Source organism: Mytilus galloprovincialis, chromosome 14, assembly GCF_965363235.1.
Source record: "Mytilus galloprovincialis chromosome 14, xbMytGall1.hap1.1, whole genome shotgun sequence".
Taxonomy (NCBI): domain Eukaryota; kingdom Metazoa; phylum Mollusca; class Bivalvia; order Mytilida; family Mytilidae; genus Mytilus; species Mytilus galloprovincialis.
Window position 1 is genome coordinate 19,543,287 of NC_134851.1, and position 17,804 is coordinate 19,561,090.

Sequence of the window (17,804 nt, forward strand, 5' to 3'; positions counted from 1 at the left end):
ATCAAAGACAATTCATATAACAATCAGTGATATCAAAGATTTCAAATTATACCTAATCAGCAATCAAAATTCAATCAACAGTAATTAAAAGTAATTATAAAATAAAGTGTAATAATGCAGCCACGAATTTTATTTAATTAATATTCTGTATTCAGCTTTAATAGATAAACATAAATTTTAATATATATAAATATACATTTCTTTTATTAATGTAACATATACATATATATACATATCATTAATGATAATAGGGCGAACGAACTCAGGGCGAACGGATTACCAGGGCGAACAAACTCAGTGCGAACGAACCTAGGGCGAACATGTAATCAGGGCGAACGATCCCGATATCAGACAACTGTCTACAAGAGACCAAAATGACACAGACATTAACAACTATAGGTCACCGTACAGCCTTCAACAATGATCAAAGCCTATACAACACAGCTATAAAAGGCCCTGATATGACATGTATAACAATTCAAACCAGAAATCTAAGGCCTTATTTATATACAAAAATGAAGGAAAAACAAATATGTAACACATAAACAAACGACAACCACTGAATTACAGGCTCCTGACTTGGGACAGAAACATACATAAATAATGTGGCGGGGTAAAACATGTTAGCGGGATTCCGATCCTCCCCATAACCTTGGACAGTGGTACATGTATAACAGTACAACATAAGAACAAACTATAAAAATCAGTCAAAAAAGGCTTAACTCATCAGATTGCCCATTGATATATCAAAAGCACTGGAAACTTCATTTGATATGTCTGATTTCAATTTATTCACATCATCAGGTCTTACACTTAGTATATTTTTTCGTGATGAACATTACTATTTGGTTGATTATGTAGGAAATCACTGAAGCATGACTGGAGAAGTCACCCCTTCCCCCAGCCCTCCCTTATTGTCCCAGCTGACCTGAGAATCTGTCCCATTTTAACCATTAACGTCATACAACGATTACTTTTCCATTGTGGCATCATATATTTTGTATTAAAACATCAAAATTTTACATGGAATATATGTGATGTACATGCATGTACAGTTTGTAATGGCAGCTAGACATATACATGTTGTAGCAATAAGCTTAAGGTGTATCCAAAGCAAAATAATTAATAATAAATCAACTCAATGGATAGAAGCATACTGGCAAGTCAATTTTTTTTTTTTCACACAGCATCTGCATAGAGTGATGAGATATAAATCAGGAGATCAATCACTGGTTTTAGAAGTCAAGAATTTTTATATTTTACTTATTTGGGTAGATACATGTACATGTAACACAACATTTATCTTGTCATAATACCTGTACGCTCAGTGTTCTTCATGAAAACTATCACACTGATTTTAAATCATTATATGAAAGCACAGTGTATAAGCAAACATTTCAGGAGGCAAAGAGTCTATTATAGGCTGACTGCAATAGTCTGTATATTATCTGAAAAAGCTTAGTTCTTGTCTACTTTCTTATTATTTCAAACATTTAAATAGATGTCTCCCAAATTTGGTGTATTTCTATTAGCTTTTTTTAAAGTCATTTTCATTTATTTTTCAACCCGGCCCAGAAATATGTTTAATATAGCTGATTTAGAGAAAGGCGACCTGGGTCACCTCTAACAAAGGCTATATTTATTGTCACTGCAAACATTTTACCTGTTCAACACCAAATGCTGTCAAGTTTGGGGCCCCTGGCCATGGCTCTTTTTTTTTTCATAATTCATCTTACATGTACATCTCCTTTGAATTGTTTGCTTATTTGTTATATGGTCTATCTATGCATATCTATCTATATACCACATTTTCATGGTCCCACAAAAATGTTTAAAATGTATACATTTGACTTTTTTCTAGCTTCTCTCATGTGATAGCCATACCTTTTTGGTCACTATTTATGTGTTGCGTTTAAATATGAATTGCAACACTTTACAGTGACTGAACAGGTAAAACAAATACTTCTCAAGAAACAGAAAAAAGAAGACTACTTGGAACAGCACCAGACTACATGTATGTACATGTATGAATAAAAACTCAGATCGGAATAGCATGGAGGATATGATATGTCCTTGTGAATAAGCAAGGAAAGCTTTTAATAATAGTGCCTATTTTTTAATTTACTAGATTTTTCATTCATTATCTGTGCAAATTTCAACATAATTTGTCATAAATCCTTATCTAACTTTACTCAAACTTTCAGTGGTGGATCAAGAAATGTTCATAAGCGGGAGCCCACTGACTGCCTAAGAAGGGGCCAACTCCAGTCATGCTTCAGTGATTCCCTATAAAAACAACAAAATTTTTCCTAAAAAAGGGGTGACCCAGGCCCCCCGAAAAACCCTCTAACTCCACCTCTGACTTTAATTTAATATGACAAGTGTTTTATTCACCAAAATACGGGTGCATTTCTGTGATAAATATCATGCACAATTTTATAAATGAGAGGGGAAAGAAGATCCACATGTGGTGTACCTGCACATGACAATTGAAAACTGCCCCATTTTTTCTCATCACAACCAATCAACTGATCATGCTGATACTGACATTACCAGAGAGTACACATCAAATGAAAAATCACAAATAACTGATACATATTATCAGATATTACAGAATTAAATATGTTTTAAATTTATTACAAAAAAATGTGTTCTCAATATTAATCTTGTAGATAGATATTACTGGATCTCATATACATTTAAGTACCAAAGACAACTGTCTATCCAAGTCACAATTTATGAAAGTAAACTATTAAAGGTTGTAGTTTGGTCTTCAAGGCAAAGCTTGGTTCACAGCAAACAGCAATTTTATATAGTCCATATCAATCATGACAATGGCGTTTGGGGTTAAACATGTTTTCGTAGGTAAATAATATTGCCATGGAACTTTTTTCATGAGAGTGTTATAGTCTATAGAGTATTACTTCCTGTTTGGTGGAATAGTGAAATAGAAGTCAATACGTTCTTGCTCAATCCTATGTCACTTTGAAGGTGTCATGATTGTAATCCTCAGCTTAAGCAATGTGTTACTGTAATTTGAATTTCAAAATGACTGAGCGACGTTTTTCGAAGCACTGGTCAACTCCACCATAGCGAATCACATGACTTTGACAATCAGTAAATTCCAGCGAAAAATATCTCTATAAGTAAAGAATTGTCGGATAAAAATTAAATAATAGAGTACACAGGAAATGGCAAAGTTCACATAGTTGCGTATGATTAATCATTTTAAAAAAAAACGAGCAAAAGGGGGGGGGGAATGGGGCGTACACACTTTACGTCCCCCTCTTGATCCGCCACTGCCTTCTGTTGTTGTCCATTTTGTCAAGTAGTAATCCTCAAAAGTATGTGTAGGTTATATGCTATTTTTATCAAATTGATTATAGACACAGAATACATTTTATTATAATATCATTCCCCATTTCCATTCTTAATTTTATAAAGTCTCCTTCCATTATAACACGGGTCCACCAATAATACAACAAAAATGACAAATTAGTAGAAAAAAAGCGCTATGTTTTCATATTGCTTGAAGTGCAATATTCCAATAAAAATAAACTACTCACAAACGGGTAACACGAATGACCGAATAACACTGTTATTATCCGAATAACACATGTAAGGCAGCAACCATTTGATTTTCTGGGGGGGCTATGGTTTTTTTTGGAAAAAAAAGTTTGTTTCCAGTTTTTGGAGAAAAAAATAATTTGTTTGTGATTCTGAGAAAAAAAAATTGTTTGTTTCACCCTCAGCTGCCACTATATGTAATGCTAAAATTGAAAGAAAAAAATTGTTTTCGACTTGTCGCGAAAAAAATAGATTGTTTTTTGCCGCAGGCGAAAAAAAAAATTTGTCCAGAAATAAAAACCATAGCCCCCCCCAGAAAATCAAATGGTTGCTGCCTAATGACCGAATAACTCTTCAAATATCAATATTAACACATTTGAGTGACTTTTAAACATATATTATTGAATAAAAATATAGTAGAAGTGTATTTTATAACCTAAAAATGATTTACAAGTTGCAGGTAAGTTAATATTGATCATTATAAATTTATGGATATCGGTGTGTATTTCCAAGATGGCGACAAAGGAAATCGTATTGAATGAATAAAAGAAAGATTGCATACAATCCCTCAACGTGTTCATCTTGGACCACCTAAGTGGAGCCCTCACGCCACGACAAGGCAATGAACAATGTGAGGGTGGGCTTTTTTAAATAAAATATGGAATAGTAAACTGTTTAAATTAGTTTTTGTTTTAATTTTAGTTAGTTATTAAAAAAATTATTATCTTTATCATATTATTATATTTTTAATTTAGAAATGGATGTTAACCAAGCCCCCTTTTAAACTCTAAAATTACAACTACTAAGATATCCTGCACAAGGCACGGGCATATCTGTCATAGTACGCGAAAATACTTTATTTAGAATTTATTGTAAAAAATTTATAACTACTAAGATATCCTGCACAAGGCACGGGCTTATCTGTAAATAGTCCTCGAAAATACTTTATTTAGATTTTATTGTAAAAAATTTATAACTACTAAGATATCCTGCACAAGGCACGGGCTTATCTGTCATAGTCCGCGGAAATACTTTATTTAGAATTTATTTAAAAAAAATTATAACTATTAAGATATCCTGCACAAGGCACGGGCTTATCTGTCATAGTCCGCGAAAATACTTTATTTAGAATTTATTGTAAAATATTTATAACTACTAAGATATCCTGCACAAGGCACGGGCTTATCTGTCATAGTCCGCGAAAATACTTTATTTAGAATTTATTGTAAAATATTTATAACTATTAAGATATCCTGCACAAGGCATGGGCTTATCTGTCATAGTCCGCGAAAATACTTTATTTAGAATTTATTGTAAAATATTTATAACTATTAAGATATCCTGCACAAGGCACGGGCTTATCTGTCATAGTCCGCGGAAATACTTTATTTAGAATTGTTAAAAATATATTCATCCAGTTCAACCTGAAAACATGCGCAACAATACTATACATGCATTATGTATCAAGTGTATAAAACAGCAATGGGAAACAAGAAAAGAAAAATGCATTAAACACAATACAAATAAATTGCATAAACAAAACTGTATACTTACTTAAACACTAAAATAATTGAAAAAAGAGAATAGAACCTGCAACGTAAACATGTACTTACCAGTATAACTACATACGAAATGTACACAATGAAATTGAACATGAACAATATAGAAAAATGTACACAATACAAATGAACACAATAATGAACATCATGAACATCATGAACAATACATACTTACTTACCAATGACTGAAGAAGAAAGAAAACAAAAGTAAGTTATCAACATGGTTAAAAAACAGAATTCAAATGAACAGTTTGAGCACACAATATACTTACCAATAAGTAAAACAGAATTAATCAAACAAAGTAATTGCAGTATAAATAAAATACAATTAGATAACACAACTTCTTTTAAACAATTTAAGTCACAATTTACCCACTGCTGTAATAATAATGTAATACATGTATAGTATTAAATACCCAATCAGTCCTTTTTCTTTTTTATACGACCGCAAAATTTGAAAAATTTTTCGTCGTATATTGCTATCACGTTGGCGTCGTCGTCTGTGTCGTCGTCGTCGTCGTCGTCTGCGTCGTCGTCCGAATACTTTTAGTTTTCGCACTCTAACTTTAGTAAAAGTGAATGGAAATCTATGAAATTTTAACACAAGGTTTATGACCACAAAAGGAAGGTTGGTATTGATTTTGGGAGTTTTGGTCCCAACATTTTAGGAATTAGGGGCCAAAAAGGGCCCAAATAAGCATTTTCTTGGTTTTCGCACTATAACTTTAGTTTAAGTTAATAGAAATCTATGAAATTTTGACACAAGGTTTATGACCACAAAAGAACGGTTGGGATTGATTTTGGGAGTTTTGGTTTCAACAGTTTAGGAATTAGGGGCCAAAAAAGGGCCCAAATAAGCATTATTCTTGGTTTTCGCACAATAACTTTAGTTTAAGTAAATAGAAATCAATGAAATTTAAACACAATGTTAATGACTACAAAAGGAAGGTTGGTATTGATTTTGGGAGTTTAGGTCCCAACAGTTTAGGAATTAGGGGCCAAAAAGGGACCCAAATAAGCATTTTTCTTGGTTTTCGCACCATAACGTTAGTATAAGTAAATAGAAATCTATGAAATTTAAACACGAGGTTTATGACCATAAAAGGAAGGTTGGTATTGATTTTGGGAGTTTTGGTCCCAACAGAATAAGGGGCCCAAAGGGTCCAAAATTAAACTTTGTTTGATTTCATCAAAATTGAATAATTGGGGTTCTTTGATATGCCGAATCGAACTGTCATGACTGTGTATGTAGATTCTTAACTTTTGGTCCCGTTTTCAAATTGGTCTACATTAAGGTCCAAAGGGTCCAAAATTAAAGTTAGTTTGATTTTGACAAAAAATGAATCAGTTAGGTTCTTTGATATGCTGAATCTAAAAATGTACTTAGATTCTTGATTATTGGCCCAGTTTTCAAGTTGGTCCAAATCGGGGTCCAAAATTAAACTTTGTTTGATTTCATCAAAAATTGAATAAATGAGGTTCTTTGATATACCAAATCTAACTGTGTATGTAGATTCTTCATTTTTGGTCCTGTTTTCAAATTGGTCTACACTTAAGTCCAAAGGGTCCAAAATTAAACTTAGTCTGATTTTAACAAAAATTGAAATCTTGGGGTTCTTTGATATGCTGAATCCAAAAATGTACTTAGATTTTTTATTATGGGCCCAGTTTTCAAGTTGGTCCAAATCAGGATCTAAAATTATTATATTAAGTATTGTGCAATAGCAAGTCTTTTCAATTGTACAGTATTGCGCAATGGCAAGAAATATCTAATTGCACAATATTGTGAAATAGCAAATTTTTTTTTAATTAGAGTTATCTTTCTTTGTCCAGAATAGTAAGCAAGAAATATCTAATTGCAAAATATTGTGCAATAGCAAGATTTTTTTTTAATTGGAGTTATCTTTCTTTGTCCAGAATCAACTTAAATCTTTGTTATATACAATATACAATGTATATTCACTTTTTACTACCAACTGATAAATTAAAATAATCTTTACCATTCAATGATAAGAAGCAGTTTTTTTACATCTTAATATTTTATGATGTATTTAAATGAGTAGTTATTGTTGCAAACTCCATTAGAAATTTTAATTGAGATTAGTTTTGGAATAAGGGAAAGGGGGATGTGATTTAAAAAAATTGGGTTCAATTTTTCTCATTTGAAATTTCATAAATAAAAAAGAAAATTTCTTCAAACATTTTTTTGAGAGGATTAATATTCAACAGCATAGTGAATTGCTCTAAGAGAAAACAAAATTTTAAGTTCATTAGAACACATTCATTCTGTGTCAGAAACCTATGCTGTGTCAACTATTTAATCACAATCCAAATTTAGAGCTGAATCCAGCTTGAATGTTGTGTCCATACTTGCCCCAACCGTTCAGGGTTCAACCTCTGCGGTCGTATAAAGCTACGCATCTGGTTGAAGGTTGTTGTTCTCTCGTTGATCTTTCTTTTGCGTTGTCCGATTTTCTTGCCCAATGCTCTCGGCTTTATGACATTCATCCTGCCATCTGTTGATGTAATAACACGTTTATCTGGAAGAATGTAGTTCTTGAATCTCTTGGTCAATCTTTCTCTTTCTGGTACAGTTTTATTAACCCATGACGTTGCTGTTATCTCGAAATGTTTATGTGAATCAGCCACACGGTACTGGCCCCTGGACACCAAAGCACGCTGCAAATCCTTGAATTGTGCATCCACGATTTCCTGAATGGTCACTATCAATTATTGGTGAAACATTGAACATTATTACCTTTTCACAGAAAGCTAACATAGGATGTACATATTGTATATAGTTGTAAATATTTATTTTCATTTTTATAATTATTGGTGTTGGTAATGCAGCCTTGGTAAACCAAGACAGTCATAAGCCTGTTTAATGCAGAGTGTCCATACCGTAATATAATTTCATTATCTCTTAATGATTAATTATGTAATGGGCACGTGTCAGTAAACAACAACCGAATTAACAATATAACAGAAGTGTGAGGTAATGATTATTTTGTTTATTGGAACATCACGGCCGACACTCGACTAACCGAGAGATTGGTCGGTTAATCTATATTGAGTATGTGGCTATATCGACGGTGGGTCTGTTAATCGGGTTGGCTAAAGTCTGTTAATCAGGTGTTATCGAGGAAATCATTGGAAATTCTGCATGTTTCATTGTATAACTTTTTAAATATATGTTTATCATAAAAATTATTCATGTCTAACAAAACAATTCAATGTACTGAATCCAGTGGTGTAATTATTATTTTTCTAGCTTCGATGTACGATCTATAAAATGAAAAGGCGTGTTACTCATCAATAAATTTATACACATTTTACACACACAAAATGTACACAAAAAAACTTTGTGATAATCTACTCGTTCCCCAAACCTGAAATAGTTCTATCGTCTGCTTTCAAAATACCTTTTAAATGAATGTGACTGTCTTTCGCCTGAAATGTATGCCATACTACTTTATTATTAATTAACTACACTGTTATTGGACTTAATATGATGAAAACTGCCTATGCAATATAATGTGTAAACTAGGCCAATACAGAATAACTCGGCCAATACAGATTTTTTTCTGTATTGGCCGAGTTATTCTATATTGGCCGAGTTGACACAAGTGCAGGAATTCGGAACGTCTCTAGATTTTACATCGAAAGTCACGATAAACACAAACTGAAAGTAAACAGTTGTTTTGAAGACGCAGTTGTCATTTAGTTAAACATGCTGAAAATGTCATTATTATACATCATGTTAAAATGCCATATTTTGATTGCCTAATACGAAGGTGTTAATTTACTCTATCACATGGCTGAGCGGGTGACAATTTTTTGGAATGTCACCCTCTCGGCTAGACCAATAAAAAATCGGCAGTTTAAACGACAATGAATTGAATCGTCATCAAGTTATTTTATAGACAATGCTTAAAGTTCTAATTTACTATACAACGAAGCGTGGAACGACTCAAACTTATTTCTTTTACAATTGTTGGAAAAACGTATTTCACTTGTTAATATTTTTACTTTAAAACCTATAAATCATTGTGTGTTATGCTTATTGTTGATATTAAACGCATTCGTTCACCATCGATGGGTTTCAACTGGTGATGTACATGTACATTTCATCATGTTCATTGTGATGTATATTTCTCCGCCAGATATGAGGCCTTTTGAAAGGGGTATTTACCCAAAATTTAAATAAAATAAATAACAATAACAAAATAACAACAATTGAAAATATTTTTTTTCTTGATAGCAGAGCTTTTTTCCCGTTTCGGGCCTAATCCTTGTATCGTTTATATGTCAAGTCAATGCACTACTATTGTCTATTTACTTCACTTCTGATGATTTTTCAAATACCCGTTACGCTGTCAAGTACGTGACTACATAGAAAATACTTTATAATAAAACCCATCTGTTAAAGAAAATGATGATAGGACATTCATTATAATAAATCAAATATCACATAGCTGAGAGGGTGATAGAGCAGATCGGTATCCCTCGAAAAAATATTGTCAACCTTGGCTTCGCCGCGGTTGACAATGTTTTCTCGGGACCCAATCTGCTCTATCACCCTCTCAGCTATGTGTTATTTATATCTTATCACATATTTGTTACGGATACGGATACATTTTTAAGATTTACCTGTTATGTTTCATTAAATTGTTATAATTGAACTTTTTCCCCTCTTTTCTGCAACACTTAAATATGTGATAAATAGCTTAAAGATTATAACATGTTTTTCCATATTTGCCCTGGTATCAGCTCTCGACCCATATCGCCCCTCGGCTAAAGCCTCGAGGTCGATATGGGAGTCTCGGGATGATATCAGGGCTAATATAGAAAAGGGTATGTTATAATCTATACATATTGATTTCATCCAAGAATGGTCGCATATATCATGTGGATTCTGTTTAGGTTGTCATGAATGACACTAATTTGTATCTAAATTGGTATTAACCAGTATATAAATCAGAGATAAACGTCGTTATGTAACTAAACATCAGTAAGTAAAATATATTGGGATGTTAGAATATATAAAGAATAAAGAAATAATAATGAGTAAGATAAAATAAAATGTAGAGAAAAGTAACAGACAATTTAAAGAATATAGAAATAAACAACACCCCAATCCGGACCCTCATTGTATACACGAGAATCTGGATGGAAACACAGAATATATAGAATAATAGATAAGGACAGTAGGAAGTGATGCATTAATAAAATAAGATAGAAAAAAAAATATAACTGTTTGAGAATAAAGACATGAAACACCCCTGGGTGTTGAAACAGTAACGGATTGCTATGTACTCATATTGGTAATAAATGCTAAAAGTTTACATGCGAACAACTGCAGTTCTCCTCTGCACTTATGTAGAAAGGAACTTAACGGAATAAAATGAATTAAAACTTATGATAACCAAATGTACCTGCATTCTCTCCTTTCCATTTACTTCTTTAGACTGATTTGTAAACAACAGATGATTCAGTAATAGAAGAAAAGAACCAATCGGATGATGTTGACGATTTAGAGTTTAACGTCCAGTGACAAATATCATGTGCATATGAGAACGACAACACGTTATATGTACCCCGTGTTGTATTAGAAAGACACACGTATAACCAACCCAATTAACAGACCAACCGCCGATATAGCCGCATACTCAATATAGATTAACCGACCTATCTCTCGGTTAGCCGAGTGTCGGCCGTGAACATATTAACTCATTATCACTACTAAATTATATATTTGGTACTGAACATTTCACTATTAAAACTTATTCAATGTATGAAAATAAAGGAAAGTAGCAATAAAAAAACGTAAATACTAATTTTAGAAGAATATTATTTCTGATTTTTTAGTAACTTAAATTAATTAAATTTAATACATTTTAAATGAAATAAGAAATAAATGAAATATAATAAACTTAGTGAAAGATTGTCTTCTTAAAAATTATTTTAATCTTCTTGTTCCATGTTTTGTTCCGGTGCTTTTCATTTGCGCCAATTGGCATGTCATTTGCGCCAAAAAAATCTTTCATTTGCGCCACAAACCATATTTCAATTGCGCCAAAAACTAAATCTTTCATTTGCGCCAATATTACAGGTAAGTACAGGTAAATACAGTTAATAATAGTATAAAACATAACATTTTTCAAAAAGTCTTTTAATAATGAAGAAACATACTCCTCAGAAATACAGGTAATAAGATTATACAACATCATACAAGTTATGCTAAAACCTCGATAATAGTATAAAACATCATACAAGTTATGCTAAAACCTCGATAAAATCATACAAGTAATGCTAAAACCTCGATAAAATCATACAAGTAATGTTAAAACCTGAATAAAACCTTGGTAAAATCATGAAAGTAATGTTAAAACCTTGATAAAAACAGAAAAGAAAGCACTATACACTGGAGTACATTACTGAGACATTTGTTAGCACTATAGTAAAGTTACAAGTCTGTTCTGGCACAGGGGGAGTTATGTACAAACAAAAAACAAAATAAATCGTAAATAATATTTAACTTTTCCGTTATATTACCTGTCATACCTGTAAAATGGCGCAAATGAAGGTTTTTTTTTGGCGCAAATGATATATAACCTTGTGGCGCAAATGAAAGGTTTGATTTTTTTAAAATTGGCGCAAATGAAATGCGCCCGTTTTGTTCTCTATTAATAATATAAAAACTCAATTTCACATTTATATACCCTATAATATATAAAACAACCTATATAATATAAACGGTATGTCTGAAATATACTTAAAAAAAATACTTACCTTTCTAGGGCCTTGGCCATGTCATAATTGTTGTCTGTAAAGCAGCAGTCCTTACATAGGAACTTTAGAGACACATCTGACCAGGCCAATAACAATGCATCATCCATTGGGACACAAGCACTGTGAACCCAACGATCACAACAACTGCATTGAATGGTGCAATCAACACATTCTTCATCACATTGAACACACGGATATAAAGCCATTTTGAAAATGGAAGACAGCACAAATGTCTTCATGGTTTTTTATACAAAATTATAGTTACTTGTAAAAACATTTATATTTGCCAATGAAAATCTTTAATTTAGTTTTGAGAAAATTTTATTAGAACAAACATACGAATCATCCATTCAGAAGCTTTGTTTTTATTAAAACAATCAAGTATAATAATTTTTTAATTAAATTTGAATTGAATATGTGAAAATACTTAATTACATTTTATTTAATGTTGAGTAAATTGTTATGAAAAGTAATTAGTGATTGGAGTAATTGCATTGCTTTGATGTACTGGTTAAATTTTCAAATCCTTTCTGAAAAACAATCATTAGACAATTCTCTGTATATACAGTAAAATATTTAATACTATATTTTCATAGCGTTTTCCTTTGAAGGCATATGCAATCTTTCTTTTATTCATTCCATACGATTTCATTGGTCGCCATCTTGGAAGTACACACCGATATCCATAAATTTTTAATGATCAATATCAAGGATTTGTATAGTTCTTACTATACAAATCCTTGTCAATATTAACTTACCTGCAACTTGTAAATCATTTTTAGGTTATAAAATACACTTCTAATATAATTTTTTTCAATAATATATGTTTAAAAGTCACTCAAATGTGTTAATATTGATATTTGAAGAGTTATTCGGTCATTACATGTGTTATTCGGATAATAACAGTGTTATTCGGTGATTCGAGGTACCGCTCACAAACCACTGATCTCAATATAATCAGCTAAAATACGGCAAGATTTTTAGAAAAGCTATTACTTGTTTACTTCCAGTGAGTAATTGTTCCGAGATTCACCGAATGCTTTTCGGTATGCATGATTTCTCTCGTAAACAATGTGAAAGCCGTTACTGCGCAAGTAAAATTGAAAGTGAAAGTAGATAAATCAACACAGCTTAATTGTCACACTAATAAAGCACGTGATTTTTTAGCACGCTTTTGTCAATTGTTTGTCAATATTAACGTGTCGGAAGGTTTTCTCGGACTTTAATAAGCAAAGATGGTTTCCATATAAAATCAACGAACACATTATTTTGTTTGTAAATTACACGTTACAGACTCAATATAAAAAGTGAAAATTATATTACAGATATTCGTAATATTGATTATTACGCTTTTTTGTAATATTATTATATAGGCCTTATATTACATAATGCTGTAATGTTACTATTTGTTGTAATATTACAAGTTTGAGGAATATTACGAATAACAATAATCGCCTGGACTGTATAACTACTCTTCTGGTATCAGACCGCCGATTAAAAGTACCTATCTGTTCAACCAAATTTTGCAATTTTCACAGCTTTCTAAATATTTTACCTTAAGTTTAACTTCATAGAAACCAGGTATATCCTGAATCGTTACGTACATTTATGAGCTTTCTACATGCAAAATTTTAACAGATGTTTCAAATCATATAAGAAAGAAGAGGTCTTCCGAATAGAGGTACCACTAAAAATAACCCCTGGTTTTCTGGAAATCTTAAAATTAGTATACTATGGAGTGCATTAATCCTCAATTTTCAATGCAAACTCATAAACAAGTAAATTTTAGCTCAAAATGGTCTTAATATATTTTCTCTTTCACCAGAAGTTTCATTTCTGCCAATTTGTTGGTTAGTTTAAGTAAACAATGACATCAAATGCACTATTTTTTGTCCGAGTAGGCCTACTTTCACATACGTTTTAAATTGGAGGGAGTAATTGGTGGTGTGACACCTTCTGTAATGAAAAGGGTAAAAATTTATCAACAGGTCGTAGGTTCGTATACCAACGTTGTCCGTTATTGCCGTCTGCAGTACTTGTTTTTCGTTTATTGTTGCAGTATAATGGGGTTTACTGTTTTTCTTTTATTATGCAATCGACATTAATATCTATTTTTATAAAGATACCTTGCTGAATTCGTTTGACAAGACTGATTCAACACTTGTGTTTTATTTCGTGTGTTGCTCAGTTTGGACGAAGTGTAACACTGGACTTTTAAGAGATCCTTTAAAAGACATTTAGATACAGTCTGGGGTAAAATATTTTGTTAGACATAAAAAAAAAAAGCACCTGTCAAACCTTCATGGAATGTGTGTCTGCATTTTACTATTGATTTTATTAAGCGTTTGGTAATCACCATTGTGGCATTGATTGAGAGTTTAATTTGAATGGTCTATTTATTCTTAGAGGTGTCAATAACTTGATATGTTGCTTTACAAAATTTGTGTCCGTACCAATATACTTTCATTTACATTGGCATTCTTTTTTTTCTCTAAAAATATTTGTATTGCATACTTTTCTTTGCTGGAATGACAAATTACTAGACCTACAGCAGTTGGCCAAGTATCCCTGTGAAAAGTAAAACCACAAAAATACTGAACTCCGAGGAAAATTCATAAAGGATAGCCCTTAATCAAATGGCAAAATCGAAACCTCAAACACATCAAACAACTGTCATATTTCTGACTTGTGAATTAATCACTGAATAACCAGGGAATGTATCGAGTGTTTTCATATTTATCAGTGGCAGTCTTAGTCATTTGTAGTTTACTATACCCTATTATATTGTGGTATGTTTCAAACATAAAGTTTGTATTATTAATGAGTATTTAAGATAGCGATAGTCATTTGACTCAGAAATTATTTCATTCACTAATGAGAGTAAGAATTGACGATGACGCGTGTCAATCTTATCAAAGAGGTCCAAATATAATGTCCTTGGTCTAAGGAATTCTTTAGTTAAAATCTATCTTATTTTTTATTGTCCTTTCCTTCTTTTTAAAACCGAAATAAAAGTATATGAAATGAAATAAGAAATAAAACATAAAAGATCCTCTAAAAAAATGAACAATCATCTTTTTTTAAATCAAGAATCGCAAATATAAAACTTACTTAAATTTCTAAAACTGCGAACACACGTGATACTTTTTTGAAAAGGTTAAACTTGCTTATTTCTAATTTAATTTCGTGCTCTGTATGTCGCACTTGTCATTTACTTTAATCAAGTCAAGGTGGATTGGTATAAGGTTAAAAACAAATATATCCTTATATAAGTGTCACCTCTTATCGTTTGAGGAAAAACATAAGGTCATGTGCGAGTATTTCCCTCTCTTTCGCCTCGTTTTATGATACTGTACCTACATGTATAACCTTCATACGACGGGGAGTAAACTTTGGAGGTAAACACTTGTACGTTACCTTATATTAATTCTAATTGTCTAGAAAGATACAACAATGTAATACCGTTATTTAATACAACAACTTTGATGTAATGAGTGAGAGAAGTGGCTGGTCCCCCTCCCCGGGGCAAGGGGGCGAAAGGTTCCGGGGTTGGAAACCCTCCTCTTTGAACGATAAATGTATTTGAATGGGGAAATATGGTTATAACCCTCCATCCTTTATCCTGGGTTTGAAACCCACCTGTTTTAAAATGACTGTGGATCCGCCCATGTTTATTATGGCCTCCTTTTCATAGACTAAAATAAAAAGATGTGGTGTGATTACCAATAAGACAACTTATCGCAAGAGACCATATGACACAGAAATTAACACATATAGGTCACAAATGAGTATATCACGGGGTTTTTTTTTGTATACTCTCAGATTTATCTGGTATGACTCCTAGTTTAAACTGCTTTATTGTTGTCATACGGGTTAGGAAATGCTTTCCGTCAAGTAACACCGCTTATTTGTACTTCTGCACATTATAAAAAGTGTGGCTTAACATGTTTGTAAGTGGGAGGTTGAGCTCGCTATAAATAGAGTCAACAGTAGTATCGAAAGGCATAAATAGATTGAAAGAAGACAAATCCGGGTTACAAACTAAAACCGAGGGAAACACATTAACTATAAGAGAAACAACGAAATAACAGAAACGCTTAAGTGCAACAAATAAACAAACGACAATGCAACACACACAGAAAGGAACTATAAGATAAAAACTGCCATTTTGCCTGACTTGGTACAGGACATTTTAAGAATACAATAGTGGGTTGAACCTGGTTTTGTGGCTAGCCAAACCTCGTGTTTTTGTCGCACTGTTAAATATAACACTAAAAGGACTACATTACATGATAGGACTACAGTACAAATAAATGCAAGAACATTCAGGACAGAGAAACACACAAATAAACAACACAATAAAACATTTCGACATGCTAATAGTTATCAAAGGCTTATAATTAAATACGCCAGACGCGCGTTTCATCTACATAAGACACATCAGTGACGATCAGATCAAAATAGTTAGAAAGCCAAACAAGTATAAAGTCAAAGAGCATTGATGACACTAAATTTCAAAAAGGTGTGCCAAATACGGCTAAGGTTATCTATGTCTGGGATAAGAAAATCTTTAGTATTAGGGTTTGGTTTTAGTGACTGCTACTCCTTATCTCGCTTGGAAAACACTGCGAATAATGCTGACACAAAGTAGTGTGAACGTTCAAGTGATTGGGGAGTGGGGAGTCAAAATGTTGTTTATATCATAATTTTTTTCCTTTCAAAAAATAATAAAAAGATATAGGATTTATTTATGCTACGGGGTGTGCAAAATTGTCAGATTTCGGATGTATAGATTATGCATGAAAACCCCAATTTTGTGTGATAAAAAGAAAACAAAACCATAGAACAAAACATGATTTTCCATTGGCAGTCGATATTATTATCTTTAGTCTCAATCGATCGACTTTGCAAAATCTATTTATTGTATTAATTAGTAATTATTTATTCTCTTCATCAAAATGCAGCCCCAAGGGCGATTAGGGAATAGAAATGTGGTCACTTGGTCTTCTTCCGACCGGCAGTAAAACGCTTGCCAAAGTGGGGAGTCCATTTGGTTGTGCAGGAGGTAAAAGTTGCAGCCAAGTCCTGTCAGAATGGGATCTTTGAATCTGATGCCTCGTGTAAAGAAAATACCACTCACTTTGCACGTTAAGAACCCTTGCAAAAACTCTTTGAGGGGTCCAAAGGTAGCCTGTTGCAAGGCAAAATATTTGTTCCTTATCTAACATACACTTATTTTCCAGTGGCAGTCCAAAATTCTCCGACCATTATCCCGAATGGCCTCTTTTTCAAGACCTACCTATTGTACTTATTGTTAACATGTTCTCATCTTGAACATGCATGAAATATTTGCCGCTGGAAGTTAAGAAACCAACAATCAATCAATCCTCAACATACACGAACTGTTTGCCACTGAACGTTAATCATACACCTACAGATCAAAAACTAGATATGCTTAGATGACCGCGTGTCAATACTCATCTGTTGATATATAATGCCGACAAAATGTTTTGATAACTTTCTGTCCGAATTACAAGACTTATTTGTGAAACATGAATTATTTCGGATACGAAAAGAACTCTGACTCTATCTATGAACGTGTAAATTCAGTAAAACATATATGTCATTTATGACCACCGATTTGTGTTTTCGTTTGGGTGAGAGAGAAAGAGAGAGAGAGGAAAGGGGGATGAGCTTCTTGTAATAGAATAAAACAAAATATGATAAGATGGATCAAAACTTAAGTTAAACAAAATATGAATGTTCAATTTAGGTTTCTTTTAATGGGACCCTTGCTTCATCTGTCGCTAAGCATACGTTGTATCTGTCCTTTTAAGGGTCAGTTCAAGTGTTTTGGCTACCTCTCTGATCGATGTAATTTGAAGA

At 32.5% G+C, this 17,804-nt stretch overlaps 1 long non-coding RNA gene across 1 annotated transcript; it reads right to left on the minus strand.

Annotated features, from left to right (window-relative positions):
* Window positions 1-115: 115 nt before the first annotated feature.
* LOC143059395 (uncharacterized) lies at window positions 116-13,539 on the minus strand. The gene is made up of 2 exons (XR_012973477.1): window positions 13,474-13,539; window positions 116-3,140 (listed from the first exon to the last, which is right to left on the minus strand). It is a non-coding gene; the product is annotated as an uncharacterized LOC143059395 (long non-coding RNA).
* Between the last annotated feature and the right edge of the window lie 4,265 nt (window positions 13,540-17,804).